General features: G+C 44.1%; 1 long non-coding RNA gene across 1 annotated transcript in view; it reads right to left on the bottom strand.

The window, feature by feature from the left end:
• LOC311105404 overlaps positions 1 to 24,570 on the bottom strand; it is a 72,909-nt gene that overhangs the window by 1,921 nt on the left and 46,418 nt on the right. The gene's annotated exons all lie outside the window — the stretch shown is intronic.

Below are 24,570 nucleotides of genomic sequence, written 5' to 3'. Positions count from 1 at the left end.
CACATAATCATGTGACAGCATGGCAGGAAGCCATCAAAAGAGCAACCAAAGTAGAGACAAGGAAAAATACTGTACCCCAGGGAAATGTCAGCATGTATGGTATGGTATGGTAAAATGTACTTCTCTGATGATCCAAATGCATGGTATAGGATTATGTTCACTAATGTTGGTGTTCATCTCTAGCTTTGTCTCCAACCTTGGATGGTAGCTCTCCTTGCTCCCTAGCAGTTTGGTTGTTGGAATATGGTTTACTGCTTATGGATGTGTCGTTATGTAAGGTACCCTCAAATAAAGTGTTACCTAATGTAGATTAGAAAGCCAAAAAGTGGTCTGAAACATCACCATCGCTATGATTCCAACACAACCACATATACAGTGCATTAGGAAAGTACTCAGACCACTTCACTTTTTCAACATTATGTTATTCTAAAATGGATGAAATTAATTCTTCCTCATCAATCTAAACACAATAACCCATAATGATGAAGCAAAAACCGTTTTTTTGTAATTTTTGCAAATGTATTAAAAATAATAAACATAACTACCTTATTTACATAAGTATTCGGACCCTTTGATATGAGACTCGAAATTGACCTCAGGTGCATCCTGTTTCCATTGATCATTCTTGATTGGAGTCCACCTGTGGTCAATTCAATTGATTGGACATGATTTGGAAAGGCACACACCTGTCTATATAAGGTCCCACAGTTGACAGTGCATGTCAGAGCAAAAACCAAGCCATGAGGGCGAAGGAATTGTCTGTAGAGCTCCGAGACAGGATTGTATCGGGGCACAGATCTGGGGAAGGGTACCAGAAAATGTCTGCAGCACTGAAGGTCCCCAAAAACACAGTGGCCTCCATCATTCTTAAATGAAAGAACTTTGAAACCACCAAGACTCTTCCTAGAGCTGGCCGCCCGGCCAAACTGAGCAATCGGGGGAGAAGGGCCTTGGTCAGGGAGGTGACCAAGAACCCGATGGTCACTCTGACAGAGCTCCAGAGTTCATATGTGGAGATGGGAGAACCCTCCAGAAGGACAACCATCTCTGCAGCATTCCACCAATCAGGCATTTATGGTGGAGTGGCCAGAAGGATGCCACTCCTCAGTAAAAGGCACATGACAGCCCGCTTGGAGTTTGCCAAAAGGCCCTAAAGGACTCTCAGACCATGAGAAACAAGATTCTCTGGTCTGATGAAACCAAGATTGAACTCTTTGACCTGAATGCCAAGCATCACGTCTGGAGGAAACCAGGCACCGCTCATCACCTGGCCAATACCATCCCTATGGTGAAGCATGGTGGTGTCGGCACCATGCTGTGGGGATGTTTTTCAGCGGCATGGACTGGGAAACTAGTCAGGATCGAGGGAAAGATGAACGGAGCAAAGTACAGAGAGATCCTTGATGAAAACCTGCTCCAGAGCGCTCATGACCTCAGACTGGGGTGAAGGTTCACTTTCCAACAGGACAACGACTCTAAGCACACAGCCAAGACAACGCAGGGGTGGCTTTGGGAAAAGTCTCTGAATGTCCTTAAGTGGCCCAGTCAGGGGCCGGACTTGAACCCGATCGAACATCTCTGGAGAGACCTGAAAATAGTTGTGCAGCGACGCTCCCCATCTAACCTGACAGAGCTTGAGAGGATCTGCAGAGAAGAATGGGAGAAACTCCCCAAATACAGGTGTGCCAAGCTTGTAGCGTCATACCCAAGAAGACTCAAGGCTGTAATCACTGCCAAAGGTGCTTCAACAAAGTACTGAGTAAAGGGTCTGAATACTTATGTAAATGTGATATTTCAGTTTTTAATTTTTAATACATTTGCAAACATTTCTAAAAATCTGGTTTTGCTTTGTCATTATGGGGTATTGTGTGTAGATTGATGAAGGGGAAAAAAACAATTTAAACTATTTTAGAATAAGGCTGTAATGTAACAAAATGTGGAAAAAGTGAAGGGGCTTAATACTTTCCAAATGCACTGTATACACTATAGCACTACAGAAGGCTTTTAATGGCCACCTAAAATGTCTAAGAAGTGACACACAGAGGGGGTTAGGACATGGTCATCTAAGTACACAGCAACATGTTCAGTCCCAACCCAGATGGAAATCGGGGTCAGTGGTCTCTATGAGAAAGGGACTGTGGCCTCTTAATGTACAAAGAGTTCTGAAGAGAAAACGACACAAAAATACACTGACGTCTCTTAAAGATATTGTTCCCATTTGGTACTGTTTTAACCTCTAATAATGTGTTTGATCTATTTTGGAAAAAGCGTTAAAAGCAACATTTGCTGACTTCAACAAAAGTCGAGTGGAGGAGGCCATCACAGCCCCCTGTCTCATTAAACACAATGACCTTGATCAGCATGATGTGACAGCTTGGCTCCAGATGAGAGGACAGCTATTTCCATACACTCCATTTATTTGTGTATCTGTTTTAAGAGACCTCCAGCATGCAGCAGGCAGCGCCATGATGATAAAGCATAAAAAGCCACTGAGTGTTTTCCACTAGGGAGACAGCGATGGGACAAGTGGATCTGTGCCCGTGACTGACTGTTCAACTGGCGCCCCAGCTCGCTGGGTGCCCGACTACTCCACTGACTGACTGACTAGCTGGTTGGTGCTTGTCTGGATGACGGACTGACTGGTTGGATGACTGGCTGTCTGGTTGGATGACTGACTGACTGGCCGGCTACCCGACTATTCCACTGATTGACTGACTGGCTCCGACGAACCATCAAACTGGCAAAGCGTCAATACAGGACTAAGATCGAATCGTACTACACCGGCTCTGACGCTCGCCGGATGTGGCAGGGCTTGCAAACTATTACAGACTACAAAGGGAAGCACAGCTGCGAGCTGCCCAGTGAAACGAGCCTACTAGACGAACTAAATTACTTCTATGCTCGCTTCGAGGCAAGCAACACTGAAGCATGCATGAGAGCACAAGCTGTTCCAGATGACTGTGTGATCACGCTCTCCATAGCCGATGTGAGTAAGACATTTAAACAGGTCAACATTTACAAGGCCGCAGGGCCAGACGGATTACCAGGACGTGTACTCCGAAAATGCGCTGACCAACTGGCAAGTGTCTTCACTGACATTTTCAATCTGTCCCTGACTGAGTCTGTAATACCAACATGTTTCAAGCAGACCACCAAGCAATCAATTTTATTTTATATAGCCCTTCTTACATCAGCTAATATCTCGAAGTGCTGTACAGAAACCCAGCCTAAAACCCCAAACAGCTAGTAATGCAGGTGTAGAAGCACGGTGGCTAGGAAAAACTCCCTAGAAAGGCGAAAACCTAGGAAGAAACCTAGAGAGGAACCAGGCTATGAGGGGTGGCCAGTCCTCTTCTGGCTGTGCCGGGTGGAGATTATAACAGAACCATGCCAAGATGTTCAAAAATGTTCATAAGTGACAAGCATGGTCAAATAATAATCAGGAATAAATCTCAGTTGGCTTTTCATAGCCGATCATTAAGAGTTGAAAACAGCAGGTCTGGGACAGGTAGGGGTTCCATAACCGCAGGCAGAACAGTTGAAACTGGAATAGCAGCAAGGCCAGGCGGACTGGGGACAGCAAGGAGTCACCACGGCCGGTAGTCCCGACGTATGGTCCTAGGGCTCAGGTCTCTCAGTTGGCTTTTCATAGCCGATCATTAAGAGTTGAAAACAGCAGGTCTCGGACAGGTAGGGGTTTCGTAGCCGCAGGCAGAACAGTTGAAACTGGAATAGCAGCAAGGCCAGGCGGACTGGGGACAGCAAGGTGTCATCATGCCCGGTAGTCCTGACGTATGGTCCTAGGGCTCAGGTTCTCAGAGAGAAAGAGAGAACGAGAGAATTAGAGAGAGCATACTTAAATTCACACAGGACACTGGATAAGACAGGAGAAGTACTCCAGGTATAACCAACTAACCCCAGCCCCCCGACACATAAACTACTGCAGCATAAATACTGGAGGCTGAGACAGGAGCGGTCCGGAGACACTGTGGCCCCATCCGAAGAAACCCCCGGACAGGGCCAAACAGGAAGGATATAACCCCACCCACTCCGCCAAAGCACAGCCCCCGCACCACTAGAGGGATATCCCCAACCACCAACTTACAATCCTGAGACAAGGCCGAGTATAGCCCACAGAGGTCTCCACCACAGCACAAACCAAGGGGGGGGCGCCAACCCAGACAGGAAGATCACGTCAGTAACTCAACCCACTCAAGTGACGCACCCCTCCCAGGGACGGCATGAAAGAGCACCAGCAAGCCAGTGACTCAGCCCCTGCAACAGGGTTAGAGGCAGAGAACCCCAGTGGAGAGGGGAACCGGCCTGGCAGAGACAGCAAGGGCTGTTCGTTGCTCCAGCCTTTCCGTTCACCTTCACACTCCTGGGCCAGACTACACTCAATCATATGACCTACTGAAGAGATAAGTCTTCAGTAAAGACTTAAAGGTTGAGACCGAGTCTGCGTCTCTCACATGGGTAGGCAGACTGTTCCATAAAAATGGAGATCTATAGGAGAAAGCCCTGCCTCCCGCTGTTTGCTTAGAAATTCTAGGGACAATTAGGAGGCCTGCGTCTTGTGACCGTAGCGTACGTATTGGTATGTACGGCAGGACCAACTCGGAAAGATAGGTAGGAGCAAGCCCATGTAACGCTTTATAGGTTAACAGTAAAACCTTGAAATCAGCCCTTGCCTTAACAGGAAGCCAGTGTAGGGAAGCTAGCACTGGAGTAATATGATCAAATTTCTTGGTTCTAGTCAGGATTCTAGCAGCCGTATTTAGCACTAACTGAAGTTTATTTAGTGCTTTATCCGGGTAGCCGGAAAATAGAGCATTGCAGTAGTCTAACCTAGAAGTAACAAATGCATGGATTAATTTTTCTGCATCATTTTTGGACAGAAAATTTCTGATTTTTGCAATGTTACGTAGATGGAAAAAAGCTGTCCTTGAAACAGTCTTGATATGTTCGTCAAAAGAGAGATCAGGGTCAAGAGTAACGCCGAGGTCCTTCACAGTTTTATTTGAGACGACTTTACAACCATCAAGATGAATTGTCAGATTTAACAGAAGATCTCTTTGTTTCTTGGGACCTAGAACAAGCATCTCTGTTTTGTCCGAGTTTAAAAGTAAAAAGTTTTCAGCCATCCACTTCCTTATGTCTGAAACACAGGCTTCTAGCGAGGGCAATTTTGGGGCTTCACCATGTTTCATTGAAATGTACAGCTGTGTGTCATCCGCATAGCAGTGAAAGTTAACATTATGTTTTCGAATAACATCCCCAAGAGGTAAAATATATAGTGAAAACAATAGTGGTCCTAAAACGGAACCTTGAGGAACACCGAAATGTACAGTTGATTTGTCGGAGGACAGACCATTCACAGAGACAAACTGATATCTTTCCGACAGGTAGGATCTAAACCAGGCCAGAACTTGTCCGTGTAGACCAATTTGGGTTTCCAGTCTCTCCAAAAGAATGTGGTGATCGATGGTGTCAAAGGCAGCACTAAGGTCTAGTAGCACGAGGACAGATGCAGAGCCTCGGTCTGACGCCATTAAAAGGTCATTTACCACCTTCACAAGTGCAGTCTCAGTGCTATGATGGGGTCTAAAACCAGACTGAAGCATTTCGTATACATTGTTTGTCTTCAGAAAGGCAGTGAGTTGCTGCGCAACAGCTTTTTCTAAAATTTTTGAGAGGAATGGAAGATTCGATATAGGCCGATAGTTTTTTATATTTTCCGGGTCAAGGTTTGGCTTTTTCAAGAGAGGCTTTATCACTGCCACTTTTAGTGAGTTTGGTACACATCCGGTGGATAGAGAGCTGTTTATTATGTTCAACATAGGAGGGCCAAGCACAGGAAGCAGCTCCTTCAGCAGTTTAGTAGGAATAGGATCCAGTATGCAGCTTGAAGGTTTAGAGGCCATGATTATTTTCATCATTGTGTCAAGAGATATAGTACTAAAACACTTAAGTGTCTCTCCCGATCCCAGGCCCTCGCAGAGCTGTGCAGATCCAGGACAGCTAAGCCCTGGAGGAATACGCAGATTCAAAGAGGAGTCCGTAATTTGCTTTCTAATGGTCATGATCTTTTCCTCAAAGAAGTTCATGAATTTATCACTGCTAAAGTGAAAGCCATCCTCTCTTGGGGAATGCTGCTTTTTAGTTAGCTTTGCAACAGTATCAAAAAGAAATTTTGGATTGTTCTTATTTTCCTCGATTAAGTTGGAAAAGTAGGATGATCGAGCAGCAGTGAGGGCTCTTCGGTACTGCACGGTACTGTCTTTCCAAGCTAGTCGGAAGACTTCCAGTTTGGTGTGGCGCCATTTCCGTTCCAATTTCCTGGAAGCTTGCTTCAAAGCTCGGGTATTTTCTGTATACCATGGAGCTAGTTTCTTATGACAAATGTTTTTCGTTTTTAGGGGTGCAACTGCATCTAGGGTATTGCGCAAGGTTAAATTGAGTTCCTCAGTTAAGTGGTTAACTGATTTTTGTCCTCTGACGTCCTTGGGTAGGCAGAAGGAGTCTGGAAAGGCATCAATGAATTTTTGTGTTGTTTGAGAATTTATAGCACGACTTTTGATGCTCCTTGGTTGGGGTCTGAGCAGATTATTTGTTGCGATTGCAAATGTAATAAAATGGTGGTCCGATAGTCCAGGATTTTGTGGAAAAACATTAAGATCTACAACATTTATTCCATGGGACAAAACTAGGTCCAGAGTATGACTGTGGCAGTGAGTAGGTCCAGAGACATGTTGGACAAAACCCACTGAGTCGATAATGGCTCCGAAAGACTTTTGGAGTGGGTCTGTGGACTTCTCCATGTGAATATTAAAATCACCAAAAATTAGAATATGATCTGCTATGACTACAAGGTCTGATAGGAATTCAGGAAACTCAGAGAGGAACGCTGTATATGGCCCAGGAGGCCTGTAAACAGTAGCTATAAAAAGTGATTGAGTAGGCTGCATAGATTTCATGACTAGAAGCTCAAAAGATGAAAACGCCATTTTTTTTTTTGTAAATTGAAATTTGCTATCGTAAATGTTAGCAACACCTCCGCCTTTGCGGGATGCACGGGGAATATGGTCACTAGTGTAACCAGGAGGTGAGGCCTCATTTAACACAGCAAATTCATCAGGCTTAAGCCATGTTTCAGTCAGGCCAATCACATCAAGATTATGATCAGTGATTAGTTCATTGACTATGACTGCCTTTGAAGTGAGGGATCTAACATTAAGTAACCCTATTTTGAGATGTGAGGTATCACGATCTCTTTCAATAATGGCAGGAATGGAGGAGGTCTTTATCCTAATAAGATTGCTAGGGTGAACACCGCCATGTTTAGTTTTGCCCAACCTAGGTCGAGGCACAGACACAGTCTCAATGGGTATGGCTGAGCTGACTACACTGACTGTGCTATTGGCAGACTCCACTAAGCTGGCAGGTTGGCTAACAGCCTGCTGCCTGGCCTGCACCCTATTTCACTGTGGGGCTAGAGGAGTTAGAGCCCTATCTATGTTGGTAGATAAGAGGAGAGCACCCCTCCAGCTAGGATGGAGTCCGTCACTCCTCAGCAGGTCAGGCTTGGTCCTGTTTGTGGGTGAGTCCCAGAAAGAGGGCCAATTATCCACAAATGTTATCTTTTGGGAGGGGCAGAAAACAGTTTTCAACCAGCGATTAAGTGCTGAGACTCTGCTGTAGAGCTCGTCACTTCCCCTAACTGGGAGGGGGCCAGAGACAATTACTCGATGCCGACACATCTTTCTAGCTGATTTACACGCTGAAGCTATGTTGCACTTGGTGACCTCTGACTGTTTCATCCTAACATCGTTGGTGCCGACGTGGATAACAATATCTCTATACTCTCTACACTCGCCAGTTTTAGCTTTAGCCAGCACCATCTTTAGATTAGCCTTAACGTCGGTAGCCCTGCCCCCTGGTAAACAGTGTATGATCGCTGGGTGATTCGTTTTAAGTCTAATACTGCGGGTAATGGAGTCGCCAATGACTAGGGTTTTCAATTTGTCAGAGCTAATGGTGGGAGCCTTCGGCGTCTCAGACCCCGTAACGGGAGGAGTAGAGACTAGAGAAGACTCAGACTCAGACTCCGACTCGCTACATAATGGGGAAAACCGGTTGAAGGTTTCTGTCGGCTGAATGAGCGACACCGGTTGAGCATTCCAACAGTATTTCCCTCCAGAAGCCATGAGAAAGTTGTCCGGCTGCGGGGACTGTGCGGGGGGATTTATACTAACGTTACTGTCTGTACTTACTGGTGGCACAGACGCTGTTTCTTCCTTTCCTACACTGAGATTACCCTTGCCTAACGATTGCGTCTGAAGCTGGGCTTGTAGCACAGCTATTCTCGCCGTAAGGCGATCGTTCTCCTGTATATTATGAGTACAGCGACTGCAATTAGAAGACATCATGTTAATGTTACTACTTAGCTTCGGCTGTTGAAGATGTTGATGAACCATGTCCAGATAAAGCGTCCGGAGTGAAAAAGTTGAATAAGGGAAAAAAGTTGCGATGGAAAAAAGGAAAATAACGTAAAGTTGGCAGCTAAAACGCACAGGAAAATGACTCTTCTGTCTCGGGATAAACGTCCGGGGTGAAAAAGTTTAACGAAAAAAGATGAGTGAGGACAAAACTAAAAAGTTGGTAAATTTGTTGAACACAGAGATTGATTAAACGTTTATTAAAAGTAAAACGTGAATAGTTTGGCAGGTAGCCAAGTAGCAACAAACAGCACAGCAGCACGGAGGCACAGGCACACCATAGTCCCTGTGCCCAAGAACACTAAGGTAACCTGCCTAAATGACTACCGACCCGTAGCACTCACGTCTTTGAAAGGCTGGTCATGGCTCACATCAACACCATTATCCCAGAAACCCTAGACCCACTCAAATTTGCATACAGCCCCAACAGATCCACAGATGATGGACAGGTGACTACCTCATGAAGCTGGTTGAGAGAATGCCAAGAGTGTGCAAAGCTGTCATCAAGGCAAAGGGTGGCTACTTTGAAGAATCTAAAATCTAAAATCTATTTTGATTTGGTTAACACTTTTTTGGTTACTACATGATTACATATGTGTTATTTCATAGTTTTGATGTCTTCACTATTATTCTACAATGTAGAAAATAGTAAAAATAAAGAAAAACCCTTGAATGAGTAGGTGTGTCCAAACTTTTGACTGGTACTGTACGTGAGAATGCTATTCATTGACTACAGCTCAGCGTTCAACACCATAGTGCCCTCAAAGCTCATCACTAAGCTAAGGACCCTGGGACTAAACACCTCCCTCTGCAACTGGATCCTGGACTTCCTGATGGGCCGACACCAGGTGGTAAGCGTAGGTAACAACACATCTGCCACGCTGATCCTCAACACAGGGACCCATCAGGGGTGTGTGCTCAGTCCCCTCCTGTACTCCCCGTTCACCCATGACTGCATGGCCAGGCACGACTCCAACACCATCATTAAGTTTGCCGACGACACAACAGTGGTAGGCCTGATCACCGACAACGATGATAGGGAGGAGGTCAGAGACCTGGCCATGTGGTGCCAGGATATTAAAACATATCCCTCAATGTGATCAAGACAAAGGAGATGATTGTGGACTACAGGAAAAAGAAGAGGACCGAGCACGCCCCCATTCTCATCGACGGGGCTGTAGTGGAGCAGGTTGAGAGCTTCAAGTTCCTTGGTGTCCACATCACCAACAAACTATCATGGTCCAAACACACCAAGACAGTCGTGAAGAGGGCACGACAAAGCCTATTTCCTCAGGAGACTGAAAAGATTTGGCATGGGTCCTCAGATCCTCAAAAAGTTCTACAGCTGCACCATCGAGAGCATCCTGACTAGTTGCATCACTGCCTGGTATGGCAACTGCTCGGCCTCCGACCGCAAGGCACTACAGAGGGTAGTGGTACAGCTCAGTACATCACTGGGGCCAAGCTTCCTGCCATCCAGGACCTCTACACCAGGCGGTGTCAGAGGAAGGCCCTAAAAATTGTCAAAGACTCCAGACACCCTAGTCATAGACTGTTCTCTCTGCTACCGCACGGCAAGCGGTACAGGAGCACCAAGTCTAGGTCCAAAATGCTTCTTAACAGCTTCATCCCCCAAGTCATAAGACTCCTGAACAGCTAATCAAATGGTTACCCGGACTATTTGCATTGTCGTCCCTGCCTGCGGGGACAGACTGTTTGCGCAAGTCTAGAATGCCCATCTGATAGCCCCTCTGACAAACTCACTGAGATTTTACTATGGATGGACAATGTCGGAGATACGGTATGGTATAACAGGGTCATTGTCACGGTCTGTTCCATAGAAGAGGGAAGAGAAGCTAGCATGTAATGCTGCATTCAAATTTTACTCTGAATCTCATTTTCTAGTTGGTGAAGTCATAAATTGCTTGGTCGGTCTAATGCGATAGCTAGCCATTACAGTATAAGCAGAAGCTGAGCAAGCTAATGTTGCCAATAATAAATTAGATCACTTGCTAACATTGACAATATAGTTAAACTAGCTACATAGCTACATTATTAAGGTTGTACAAATATTTTATAATCATTCATAGAAAATGTGAAAATGTTGAGGGTCGTTCAACTTGGAGGGTCGTTCAAATTGTTTTTCCAAGTAGAAAATAAAAGTTTCTGATTATTCTGACACCACGTAAATTCATCATAAACACTTGCAATAAACTCACCAACAATATGTTCAGTGATATTTGCTAAAATGGTTGGAATTCATGACGATGCCAACAACTACGATATGGAAAACTGTGGAACAGTAGCACGCATGAAACAAATCGTCTTTGATGGCCAATGAAAAACATAGTGGGCAAAAACAAACACACAACCATGAAAATAATCCAGTAGCACATTCCAAACAGTAACCGACAGATCTCATAAAACTCTGCACAGGCCAACCCCATATGCCCCGGAGCTACACTTCAACAAGAATGAAAATATATGGAAAATGGGTTGCCAATTTCTTGGTAGGGATTTTATGTAAAGAAAATCACATATTTGGCTAAGCATAATAATTCTGTCACTCTAGTGCAGACACCCATTGCAAATTCCAAACAATTGTCCTACAAATACATTCAGCTCTGTTGCTTCTCTTAATTACTTGTTATACTTCTCAATCTGAATTTGGAGTGGTCAGCGTCAAACTGAGCATGATAGCAAAGCAATAATTGGTTATTCAATTTGAATCCCGGTGGCCAAGGCTGAGTGGGTGCAAGCACGATCAGAATGAAAATTAATTTTCATAGAAAATACAGTGCATTTGGAAAGCATTCAGAACCCTTGACTTTTTCCACATTTTGTTACGTTACAGCCTTATTCTATAATTGATTAAATTGTTTTTTCCCCTCATTGATCTACACACAATACCCCATCATGAAAAAGCAAAAACAGGTTTTAGAAATTTTAGCAAAGTTAATAAAAATAAACAGCTGAAATCTCACATTTACTTAAGTATTCAGACCCTTTACTCAGTACTTTGTTGAAGCACCTTTGGCAGCGATTACAGCCTTGTGTCTTCTTGGGTATGACGCTACAAGCTTGGCACACCTGTATTTGGGGAGTTTCTCCCATTCTTCTCTGCAGATCTTCTCAAGCTCTGTCAGGTTGGATGGGGAGTGTCGCTGCACAGCTATTTTCAGGTCTCTCCAAAGATGTTCGATCGGGTTCAAGTCCGGGCTCTGGCTGGGCCACTCAATTACATTCAGAGACTTGTCCCGAAGCAACTCCTGCGTTGTCTTGGCTGTGTACTTAGGGTCGTTGTCCAGTCTGAGGTCCTGAGCGCGCTGAAGCAGGTTTTCATCAAGGATCTCTCTGTTCTTTGCTCCGTTCATCTTTCCCTCGATCCTGACTAGTCTCCCAGTCCCTGCTGCTGAAAAACATCCCCACAGCATGATGCTGCCACCACCATGCTTCACCATAGCGATGGTGCCAGGTTTCCTCGAGACGTGATGCTTGGCATTCAGGCCAAAGAGTTCAATCTTGGTTTCATCAGAACAGAGAATCTTGTTTCTCATGGTCTGAGAGTCTTTAGGTGCCTTTTGGCAAACTCCATGCGGGCTGTCATGTGCCTTTCACTGAGGAGTGGCTTCCATCTGGCCACTCTACCATAAAGGCCTGATTGGTGGAGTGCTGCAGGGATGGTTGTCCTTCTGGAAGATTCTCCCATCTCCACAGAGGAACTCTGGAGCTCCTTCAGAGTGACCATCGGTTTCTTGGTCACCTCCCTAACCAAGGCGCTTCTCCCCCGATTGCTCAGTTTGGCCGGACGGCCAGCTCTAAGAAGAGTCTTGGTGGTTCCAAACTTCTTCCATTTAAGAATGATGGAGGCCACTGTGTTCTTGGGGACCTTCAATGCTGCAGACATTTTTTGGTGTCCTTCCCCAGATCTGTGCCTCGACACAATCCTGTCTCGGAGCTCTACGTACAATTCCTTCAACCTCATGACTTGGTTTTTGCTCTGACATGCACAGTCAACTGTGGGACCTTATATAGACATGTGTGTGCATTTCCAAATCATGTCCAATCAATTGAATTTACCACAGGTGGACTCCAATCAAGTTATAGAAATGTCTCAAGGATGATCAATGGAAACAGGATGCACCTGAGCTCAATTTCGAGTCTCATAGCAAAGGTTCTGAATACTTATGTAAATAAGGTATTTCTGTTAATTTTTTCAATAAATTTGCAAAACATCGTAAAAAACTGTTTCGCTTTGTCATTATGGGGTATTGTGTGTAGATTGAGGAGGAAAAATATTTAATCAATTTTAGAATAAGGCTGTAACGTAACATAATGTGGAAAAAGTAAAAGGGTCTAAATACTTTCCGAATGCACTGTATGTGGCTTCACAAAGAAATGCTGCATCAATTCAGCAATGCCACATGGTAAAAGCTGGCACTGTGATGCGCATTCTCCATCTTTTTTGCCAAAGGACACAAGTCCTCAAGGACAGCTAGAGCCCACTAATAATAACAATCATGAAAATGGCCAGTTTCTGAATCTCAGAAAAGAGCAGTGCTTAGTCAGTGAGTTTCCATAATGTTTCCATAATCTGCATTTAATCACATTTAGATCCTTTTCAGAAGAGTGACATATTAATGGCAGATTTATTTGTGCAAGAGCTTAACCAAGGGGAGCAGTACTCATCGTGAAATGTGACTTATATTTGTTCCTTTTGTTGTTGTTTTTTAGTTTCAAGTCTTCCAGCTGGAGAAGGCAAGCACTTCAATAATTCAATTTCTGTTGTTTTTTTGTTTCAAGTCTTCCAGCTGGAGAAGGCAAGCACTTCAATAATTCAATTTCTCCTTTATTTGGATATGACTTGTTTAAATCCCGAAAATACGAGTGGATATAATTCAATACTTGTAACAGATACTGAGTAACATGTGCTACGACCTTGAAATAAGCACTAAATATATGTCTAGCGAGAAGGCCTGTCCTGGCAAAATCTCTCAGAGCTGACATACTGTAGTGTTTGCGTGCAGCGATGTTTACATTGACAGACATCTTAATTGCTGTTGGCTGTACAACAAACATACAGCTATAGTACATTGGATTATGTTTCTATGATAAACATATCCACCCAAGCCTAGTCATTCGCTGTTTCTCTTTACTTGAGGAATCTTCATGTGTCAGACTAACCTTACTTAAAATATTCCCTCATATTAGATGATACCCTAGTACTGTATAAGTCTGAAAAACCCTAAAGAAAACTCATCAGTTCATAGTGACAACATTGTCCAAATGGATGGCTATTGTCCATGTGAGGCAGTTGGACAGAGTCTGATAGTGCTGTTGATCAGCCAGACTAAAATGCTAGCTGTGTTGCTAGCTGATCCTCAGTTTTTCTTGACACTGAGCCATGAGAGGGCGTTGGTGTTGGGGACAATTGAGAAGCCACCGGGTTCTCACCGTCATATTGCTAGCTGCAGAGAGAGAGAGGGAGTGGTGGTGGCAGGACCAGATGGCTAGCTTTCTGGACTCAATATACCATCCCTCTGATAAACCCAGACAGAACCGTTACACTTTCCAAAAGAGAGCTGAAAGGAAATACAGGGAGGGAGGGAAAAAAGCAAAGGCTCGCCTTTCGCAAATCTTTAATTACCCAACTGTTGACTGCTTTTCAGAGTGCTGCTTTTTAAAATACCCCCTTCCCCAAAGAACATACACACAAACACACGCGAACACACACACAACAACCCCCCCAGAGGATCCCTATACGACAGGCTTGGTCTGCTCAAGAGGGAATCAAAACTGTTAAAAAAGGAGGAAAAAACACATAACAGATATGCAAATACAACTGTCTGAGGGCGACGACGAGCATTAACCAGCGTTGGGGTTCTATCTGGCTATTTTTAGCTAGCGTCTCTTTGCAGACTCTGAAAGGTGTGTGATAACTTCCTTAAGCCCAGGATTTTATGTGCTACAGAGACAGCTTGGCTGTGCAGATATGTCGGGAGAAATATTCCCCTTAATTGAGACACTTCACAAATGAAGCAGTCAAACCTAGTACAAACAGAATACATTCAGAGTTGAAACTGGATTTCATGGAAAGAGCTACATTGGAGACTTCACTCTTCACACACAAAACAGTACAGCGTATAAAGTGATTAGCGAGGTTTGGAGCTGATGTTACGGAGCCAGTTAGGCCGTAACGCACAGATTCTCTCCCTATCTCGAATTTAATGAACTGAATGTTCATTTCTCTACCATAAGCTGCCTCCTACATCGTTTTAGAGAATTTGGCAGAATGTCCAACCTGACAACTGCAGACCACGTGTAACCACGCCAGCCCAGGACCGCCACATCTGGCTTCTTCACCTGCGGGATCGTCTGAGGGGGGGTGGGGTGCTGAGGAGTATTTCTGTCTGTAATAAAGCCCTTTTGTGGTGAAGAAATAATTCTGATTGGCTGGCCCTGGCTCCCCAGTGGGTGGGCCTGGCTGCCAAGTGGGTGGGCCTATGTCCTCCCAGGCCCACCCATGTCTGCACCCCTGTCCTGTCATGTGAAATCCATAGATTAGGGCCTAATGAATTTATTTTATTTACGTATTTCCTTATATGAACTGTAACTCAGTAAAAACGTTGAAATTGTTGCATGTTGCGTTTATATTTTTGTTCAGTATATTAGAGTTGCGGTGGAACCTGTCTGAATGAAACTGGTGTAAAAGGTCTAAAACCAGCACAGTTCTACCAAAGTAGCAACCCTTTTCTCTTGTGTCACTGTTTACATGAAGTCAAGCCTTGAAAACAGCAGACTAGCTCAAAGTGTGATTCTCCTTTCTAAATACAACACAAAAAGAGGGCATAAAAAATAGGAGCTATGATTACATGCAGTACAGTACGTCACAAAACATGGTGTGTGTGTGTGTGACATACAGAAGGCACCTTAAAAAACTGGAGCGCTAGCAGGAATAGTTCTTGAGGGAGATACAGAGCATCAGATGGGAGGATCAATGGACCAACGTCAGCATCCTGACCGAGGCAAACATCCCCAGCAAAGAATCCCAAATCATCGGGCACTCCGATGGACAGGACACTGTGTTTGTATGCATGACTCAAGGCTGCCCAAACAACTTCAGGTCGATGTCCACGCCAGTGAGGGGATCTAATTAGCATCATAAAAAAATCCCCATCAAAATCTGTCTGTTTAACCCTCAAACTACTGAATGGAGTCATTTTGATCATAGCCCAAAGGTGGTTTATTCAATTCTTCTAACTTTTCATGACTTTGTCAATAAGCTTGTTCTTAATAAATGTAAATAATTGTTTAGTGTTTCTGTATCAATATGGACTTTTAAAAAATGTAAGTATTTTGGGGGAATTCCTATATACCCTTCAATATTCTATATTTGAAACTTGTTATGGTATTTGGGTTGCTGTAACATTTGGTTTGAAGTGACTGAGGATTTGGGCATGCTTTTTGAGGCATCCTAGCAGCGATGCTAACGCTGGCTGTGGGGTAAGTAAATAAAGAAAACTAATGCATATTTTTGGTCATTGTCTCTCAGGATCAATGGAGGAATCACTTTTTGTTAATAAAATTAAGTATATTTCAAATGTTGGTGTACTGCCCCTTTAAATGGCAGTCGTTTTAACCACATTAATATGAAAAAAAGTATATTTACTTTAAAATTCTCAAAACTAAATGATACTACAATCAAATGTGGATTTTACTTTGGAAAAAAGCTGCACATTATATGAGGGAAAAAGGTATATTTCTGTTTAACAGAATATGCTAATTATCTATAATTTTGCAAACATAACAGTCTGTGTTGGTCATTATTTATTTCAGATAACATTATCTACATGTCTAATGATTTTTGCTAGGAATTAAGTTTATATTTTGCTATGATTGTTGCTTTTTCCAATAATTTGTTATTGGTGTCAAAATCACCCCAGTTGGTAATCCATGTATGTAAAATATGTTGGTATTAAGATGGTCCAAGGCTTAGACTCTAAGGGGTTACGAGGACACCCGCACCACACTGGCCATTGAAAAATGACAGAAATGCAAAGACCAACCCGCCAAGAAACCCATTCCCCTCCCCTCCAAATTCACTTGCAGCATCTGTGGACGGGTCTGTGGCTCCAGAACCAGCCTTACAGCCACAGCCGGACCCACAACAATCAAGCCACCTAAAAACCCTGTGAGGAAGAGATCATCCTTGAGGGATTGCTGATGATGTGTGTGTGTATGTGTGTGTGTGTGTGTGTGTGTTTGTGCGTGTGAGCATGCATGTGTGAGAATGCGTGGTTTTGTGCGCCTGTGTGAGCATGTACAGTATGTGTTTTGGGTGAATTTTGGCCCATTCCTCCTGACAGAGCTGGTGTAACTAAGTCAGGTTTGTAGGCCTCCTTGCTCGCACACGCTTTTTCAGTTCTGCCCACAAATTTTCTATAGGATTGAGGTCAGGGCTTTGTGATGGCCACTCCAATACCTTGACTTGGTTGTCCTTAAGTCATTTTGCCACAACTTTGGAAGTATGCTTGGGGTCATTGTCCATTTGGAAGACCCATTTGCGACCAAGCTTCCTGACTTGAGATGTTGCTTCAATATATCCACATAATTTTCCTTCCTCATGATGCCATCTATTTTGTGAAGTGCACCAGTCCCTCCTGCAGCAAAGCACCCCCACAGCACGATGGTGTTCTTCGGCTTGCAAGACCCCCTTTTTCCCCCAAACATAATGACGCTCATCATGGCCAAAAAGTTATATTTTTGTTTCATCAGACCAGAGGACATTTCTCCAAAAAGTATGATATTTGTCCCCATGTGCGGTTGCAAACCGTAGTCTTGCTTTTACATGGCGGTTTTGGAGCAGTGGCTTCTTCCTTGCTGAGCGGCCTTTCAGGTTATGTCGATATAGGACTCGTTTTACTGTGGATATAGATACTTTTGTATCTGCTTCCTCCAGCATCTTCACAAGGTCCTTTGCTGTTGTTTTGGGATTGATTTGCACTTTTCACACCAAAGTACGTTAATCTCTAGGAGACAGAATGCGTCTCCTTCCTAAGCGGTATGACGGCTGCGTCGTCCCATGGTGTTTATACTTGCGTACTATTGTTTGTACAAATGAACGTGGTACCTTCAGGCGTTTGGAAATTGCTCCCAAGGATGAACCAGACTTGTGGAGGTCTACAATTTATTTTCTGAGGTCTTGGCTGATTTCTTTTGATTTTCCCATGATGTCAAGCAAAGAGGCATTGAGTTTGAAGGTAGGCCTTGAAATACATCCACAGATACACCTCCAATTGACTCAAATGATGTCAATTAGCCTATCAGAAGCTTCTAAAGCCATGACATCATTTTCTGGAATTTTCCAAGCTGTTTAAAGGCACAGTCAACTTAGTGTATGTAAACTTCTGACCCACTGGAATTGTGATACAGTTAATTTTAAGTGAAATAATCTGTCTGTAAACAATTGTTGGAAATATTACTTGTGTCATGCACAAAGTAGATGTCCTAACCGACTTGCCAAAACTATAGTTTGTTAACAAGACATTTGTGGAGTGGTAGAAAAACGAGTTGTAATGACTCCAACCTAAGTGTATGTAAACTTCTGACTTCAACTGTATGTGTGTGTGTGGTATATACAGTATGACATAAGTGGTGCAGAGCAGCAGCAGACGAGGAGAAGGCCAGTGGGTCTGACAGAAAGGAGGGCAGCCAGGCATAGGCAGTGCTGTGGCCTGGGGGGTATGAGTGGTGTCCAGGGGGACAGACAGAGAAAACTGAGCCACTCTCACTGGGAAACAATATGCAGTTTCATCTGGAGAAGACATTTTTATTTTGCATCTCTCTCTCTCTCTCTCTCTCTCTCTCTCTCTCTCTCTCTCTCTCTCTCTCTCTCTCTCTCTCTCTCTCTCTCTCTCTCTCTCTCTCTCTCTCTCTCTCTCTCTCTCTCTCTCTCTCTCTCTCTCTCTCTCTCTCTCTCTCTCTCTCTCTCTCTCTCTCTCTCTCTCTCTCTCTCTCTCTCTCTCTCTCTCTCTCTCTCTCTCTCTCTCTCTCTCTCTCTCTCTCTCTCTCTCTCAGAGCCAGAGAGCCAACAGCACAAAGAGCTCCATTGTTCCATCTGCAGCAACCTCACCGCTCCCAACTAGAGCAGCAGGGTCGAGGCCGCACAGGACCTGCCAGGGGCTGTTAGAACCTGTGTGTGTGTATGTGTGTGTATGAATATCCATTTTCTTCAATATAATGTTTCATGCTAGTTCTTGGTCAGGATTATCGTACAGTTACAGAGCATTCGGAAAGTATTCAGACCCTTTGACTTTTTCCATGTTACAGCCTTATTCTAAAATGGAATAAATTGTTTTTTTTCCTCATCAATCTACACACAATACCCCAAAATGACAAAGCAAAACTTTTTTTTTTATAGCTGCACAGCAATTTTCAGTCCGGGCTCTGGCTGGGCCACTCAAGGACATTCAGAGACTTGTCCCGAAGCTACTCCTGCGTTGTATTGGCTGTGTGCTTAGGGTCATTGTCCTGTTGGAAGGTGAATCTTCGACCCAGTCTGAGGTCCTGAGCATTCTGGAGCAGGTTTTCATCAAGGATCTCTCTGTACTTTGCTCCATTCATCTTTCCCTTGATCCTGAATAGTCTCCCAGTCCCTGCCGCTGAAAAACATCCCCACAGCATGATGGTGCCACCACCATGCTTCCTCCAGACGTGACGCTTGGCATTCAAGCCAAAGAGTTCAATCTTGGTTTCATCAGACCAGATGATCTTGTTTCTCATGGTCTGAGAGTCCTTTACGTGCCTTTTGGCAAACTCCAAGCGGGCTGTCATGTGCCTTTTACTGAGCAGTGACTTCCGTCTGGCCACACTACCATAAAGGCCTGATTGGTGGAGTGTTGCAGAGATGGTTGTCCTTCTGAAAGTTCTCCCATCTCCACAGAGGAACTCTGGAGCTCTGTCAGAGTGACCATCGGGTTCTTGGTCACCTCCCTGACCAAGGCCCTTCTCCTCCGATTGCTCAGTTTGGCCGGGCAGCCAGCTCTAGGAAGAGTCTTGGTGGTTCCAAACTTCTTCCATTTAAGAATGATGGAGGCCACTGTGTTCTTGGGGACCTTCAATGCTGCAGAAATGTTTTGGTACCCTTCCCCAGATCTGTGCCTTGACACAATCCTGTCTCAGAGCTCTACGGACAATTCCTTCGACCTCATAGCTTGGTTTTTGCTCTGACATGCACTGTCAACTGTGGGACCTTATATAGACTGGTGTGTGCCTTTACAAATCATGTCCAATCAGTTGAATTGACCACAGGTGGACAATCAAGTTGTAGAAACATCTCAAGGATGATCAATGGAAACAGGATGCACCTGAGCTCAATTTCGAGTCTCATAGCAAAGGGTCTGAATACTTATGTAAATAAGTTATTTCTGTTTTATATTTTTAATACATTTGCAAACATTTCTAAAAACGTGTTTTTGCTTTGTCATTATGGGTTATTGTGTGTAGATTGATCAATTATTTAATCAATTTTAGTATAAGGCTGTAACGTAACAAAATGTGGAAAAAGTGAAGGGGTCTGAATACTTTCCGAATGCAATCTGGTGTTTTTTCTATACTGTATAAATGGAAGCGAGTTCTAACACTGTACCACACACTGTATGTGGTTCTAATTTTTCATGCAGGAATGTGTTTCAGCAGGTTGTGTCAGTATCAGATGATGAACAGTTGGGAGAGACTGTTTCACCCTCCATCACTGTCTCTCTCTAACACACACTTACAGTACTCGAGCACGAACACACACACGCACACACACACACACACACACACACACACACACACACACACACACACACACACACACACACACACACACACACACACACACACACACACACACACACACACACACACACACACACACACACACACACACACACACAAGGCTACAGGTCATAATGGAAAATCCTTTTATAAAGAAGTGCAGGTCACATCCTGAGAGGATCCAGCAGAATTTTTGTTCATAATGCTCTGGCTGGCAGGCAGGGTCTGTGGAGAGACGAGGGGAGGAGAGGTAGAGGGAGGGAAAGGGAGGATAAGGGAGGATAAGGGAGGGGAGGTGAGGTCAGGAGAGGGAGAAGATAAATCAAAGGCTGGATGAGAGAATTCTTCAAACTCAAGGGGCTATGAGAAAATTAAGAGACATGGACGGCCGCAACTAATCAGCAGTCGGAAAATCCTACCGCTCCACTACCGGGTACAACGGTACTCCCCGTAAAATGTAGGGAGACAAATGCTTGCATCATTCACTGAAGTCAAATTCCATTTTCAGAGAGGTGAAAACTAGTATCAGTGTAATAATGAAGGTGATTCGGTGAGCCACGGTAGTGTGATGAGTAACCTTGTCTGAGACTTGTGTTCGCTCCCCAAACTAATGCCTAAGCTTGAGCTCAGCGAGCTAACAGAGTCTAATAATGAATACAACCTCTTCTTAAGTACATACAGAGGAAATCAAGGTTACTGCTATCAATCATGGGTTGATGATTCTGTTTGATCAACGTACTAGTTTAGCGGATGTGAAATAGTTAGCTGTGTGCGCTAGGAGCGGTGCGGTAGTGTTTAGCATGTTAACTAACACCCGGTAGTTTGTCCTCACCAACCAAGACCATGGTTTTGGTAAGGTAATGGTTAGCATGCTAGCTTCAGGAGCACAAAGTGTCGTTGTTGTTGGGGATTTAATCCTGGGTCGGCCTTAAGCGCTTATCAGATTCCAAAAACATGAACGTGTCTGCACAGCAGTGTTCTAGAATATTGGACCATTGGCTTTCAAGCAATTTCTGCAACCATCACCCCATTCAAATGAATATAAGATGTGTACGCGGAACCCCGCTGGTTGGGAATTTTGGGAAGGTCCGCGGTCAGGCTGTGCGTCCCCTGTGGACGGGGGTCTCAGAGCAGTGTAGCTATGTCACAATGGGCGACAGACTATCGGGTCTCCGCGTCTTTGAACTCTGAATTACAGTTTACAGGGATGGCTTACGTCAGAGTTTCTCAAAGAAGGGTCCGCGGACCCCTTGGGGAGGTACTGCAGGGGGTCCGTGGTCAGTATATAAACTCAGCAAAAAAAGAAACGTCCCTTTTTCAGGACCCTGTCTTTCAAAGATAATTCGTAAAAATCCAAATAACGTCACAGATCTTCATTGTAAAGGGTTTAAACACTGTTTCCCATGCTTATTCAATGAACCATAAACAATTAATGAACATGCACCTGTGGAACGGTCGTTAAGACACTAACAGCTTACAGACGGTAGGCAATTAAGGTCACAGTTATGAAAACTTAGGACACTAAAGAGGCCTTTCTACTGACTCTGAAAAACACCAGAAGAAAGATACCAAGGGTCCCTGCTCATCTGCGTGAACGTGTCTTAAGCATTTTGCAAGGAGGCATGAGGACTGCAGATATGGCCAGGGCAATAAATTGCAATGTCCATACTGTGAGACGCCTAAGACAGCACTACAGGTAGACAGGACGGACAGCTGATCGTCCTTGCAGTGGCAGACCACATGTAACAACACCTGCACAGGATCGGTACCTCCGAACATCACACCTGCAGGACAGGTACAGGATGGCAACAACAACTGCCCGAGTTACACCAGGAACGCACAATCCCTCCATCAGTGCTCAGACAGTCCGCAATAGACTGAGAGAGGCTGGACTGAGGGCTTGTGGGCATGTTGTAAGGCAGGTCCTCACCAGACATCACCGGCAACAACTTCGCCTATGGGCACAAACCCACCATCGCTGGACCAGACAGGGCTGGCAAAAAGTGCTCTTCACTGACGAGTCGCAGTTATATCTCACCAGGGGTGATGGGATGAGCGTTACACCGAGGCCTGTACTCTGGAGCGGGATCGATTTGGAGGTGGAGGGTCCGTCATGGTCTGGGGCGGTGTGTCACAGCATCATCGGACTGAGCTTGTTGCAGGCAATCTCAACGCTGTGCGTTACAGGGAATACATCCTCCTCCCTCATGTGGTACCCTTCCTGCAGGCTCATCCTGACATGACCCTCCAGCATGTCAATGCCACCAGCCATACTGCTCGTTTCAGGCAATCTCTCCTGCAAGACTGGAATGTCAGTGTTCTGCCATGGCCAGCGATGAGCCCGGATCTCAATCCCATTGAGCACGTCTGGGACCTGTTGGATCGGAGGGTGAGGGCTAGGGCCATTCCCCCCAGAAATGTCTGGGAACTTGCAGGTGCCTTGGTGGAAGAGTGGGTTAACATCTCACAGCAAGAACTGGCAAATCTGGTGCAGTCCATGAGGAGGAGATGCACTGCAGTAATTAATGCAGCTGGTGGCCACACCAGATACTGACTGTTACTTTTGATTTTGACCCCCCCTTTGTTCAGGGACACATTATTCAATTTCCGTTAGTCACATGTCTGTGGAACTTGTTCAGTTTATGTCTCAGTTGTTGAATCTTGTTATGTTCATACAAATATTTACACATGATAAGTTTGCTAAAAATAAACCCAGTTGACAGTGAGAGGACGTTTCTTTTTTTGCTGAGTTTATATATAAAATATTAATAACATTTATTTGTTTATGAATATTACTAACAACAACAGATTAAACTAATTTTGGCCAAGGTATCTGTTGAATAAGTTTAGAGGTTGTAATATAATACAATGTAATAATATTGAAGGAGCTATATGGAATATTTTTGCATTGTAATTTCAGAACATTTCCTTAATGTACAGTATACATTAATAGTGGAATTATAGTGTTTCACAATCACTATCATTCCACTATTACTGTATACTGTACATTAAGGACATTTTGTGAAATTACTATGAAAAAATATTACATATAGCTCCTTTAATCTACAACTTATGTTCTTAACCCAGGGCAACATTGGCCTGGGAGGCTCACAGGAATATTGGTATCCACAGTACTCCACCAATAATCAATTGTTTAAATACTTATTATATTCCCCCAAAAAATTAAAAATAAAAAAAACATAAATGCAATGTTATTTAAGCTTTAAAACTGCATTTCTTTCTCTCTGCCTCTTGGCAAAATGTGTAAAAGTACATAAAATTAGCTTGAAAACTGCAACATTTCTCTCCAATGCCAAGAGGCGGGCCTTTAAGATGTTCCTTCCCAGGGCCTGAGACTTGGTTCCTCAAAATGGGTCCACGGCCCCAAAAAGTTTCAGAACCCCTGGTCTACCTAACGTTACACTACCAGTGTATACAATGTTTCAGGTCATGGTCTCTACTATTCCTTTCCTTAAATTCTGAGTCACTCATGACAAACATCAAACCTTTGGTAGGTGATGTAGACATTAGCCACACAATAAAGCAATCTACTCTTTGCCATTATTAACTGAATAAATAGTGTTTCCCTGACCAACAAAACAATGACTGTACTGGGTATTAGGATTTTGAGTAGAAATGACAACCACATCCACATCCTCTGTCAAAAACAAAAATGCAGACAATCTTGTTTTAAGAGGCAATGGAAGTCTTACTGGGTAATGACAGATTATCAGATTCTCTGACAGCCCTCACACAGGCAGGCGCTTGAACACACACACAAACACACACACAGGGAACTGCGCTGGTGGTCTTGCTACGGAGGCCTGGTAATGCACAGCACCATGCCAAGCCAGAAGAGAGAGAGCAGAGCTAGAGGGATGCTATGAGGGGGAACAGATACTGTAGAACAGACTATATTACATTGTGCCCTTTTTAAACTGACAAGTCAACAGCTGTTCCCATAGTAAAATCATTCATCTGAAACATGCTCAGAACTGCTCTGTTTCAGTAGCGTTGTATGTTAACGCCAATAAGATGACGAGCTCTAATCATAGTTGTTTTTTCTTTGTTTAATTATCTATTGTTGGAGCCTAGATATCGCTGCAGAGCCATGTCTCCCTGTAACCAGCTCATCTCTGTCACCATTTCAAAGGCTCTCTCTCTCTCATTCCCTTTCTCTCTTCCTCTCTCTTTTCATTCTCTCTCTTCCTCTCTCTCTCTCTCTCGCTCTCTCTCTCTCTCTCATTCCCTT

Source organism: Coregonus lavaretus (assembly GCF_964263955.1).
Source record: "Coregonus lavaretus genome assembly, chromosome: 30".
In the NCBI taxonomy this organism is placed as follows: Eukaryota; Metazoa; Chordata; class Actinopteri; order Salmoniformes; family Salmonidae; genus Coregonus; species Coregonus lavaretus.
Note: the sequence above shows the minus strand (reverse complement) of the source record. Positions and strands in the feature narration are given on the sequence as shown.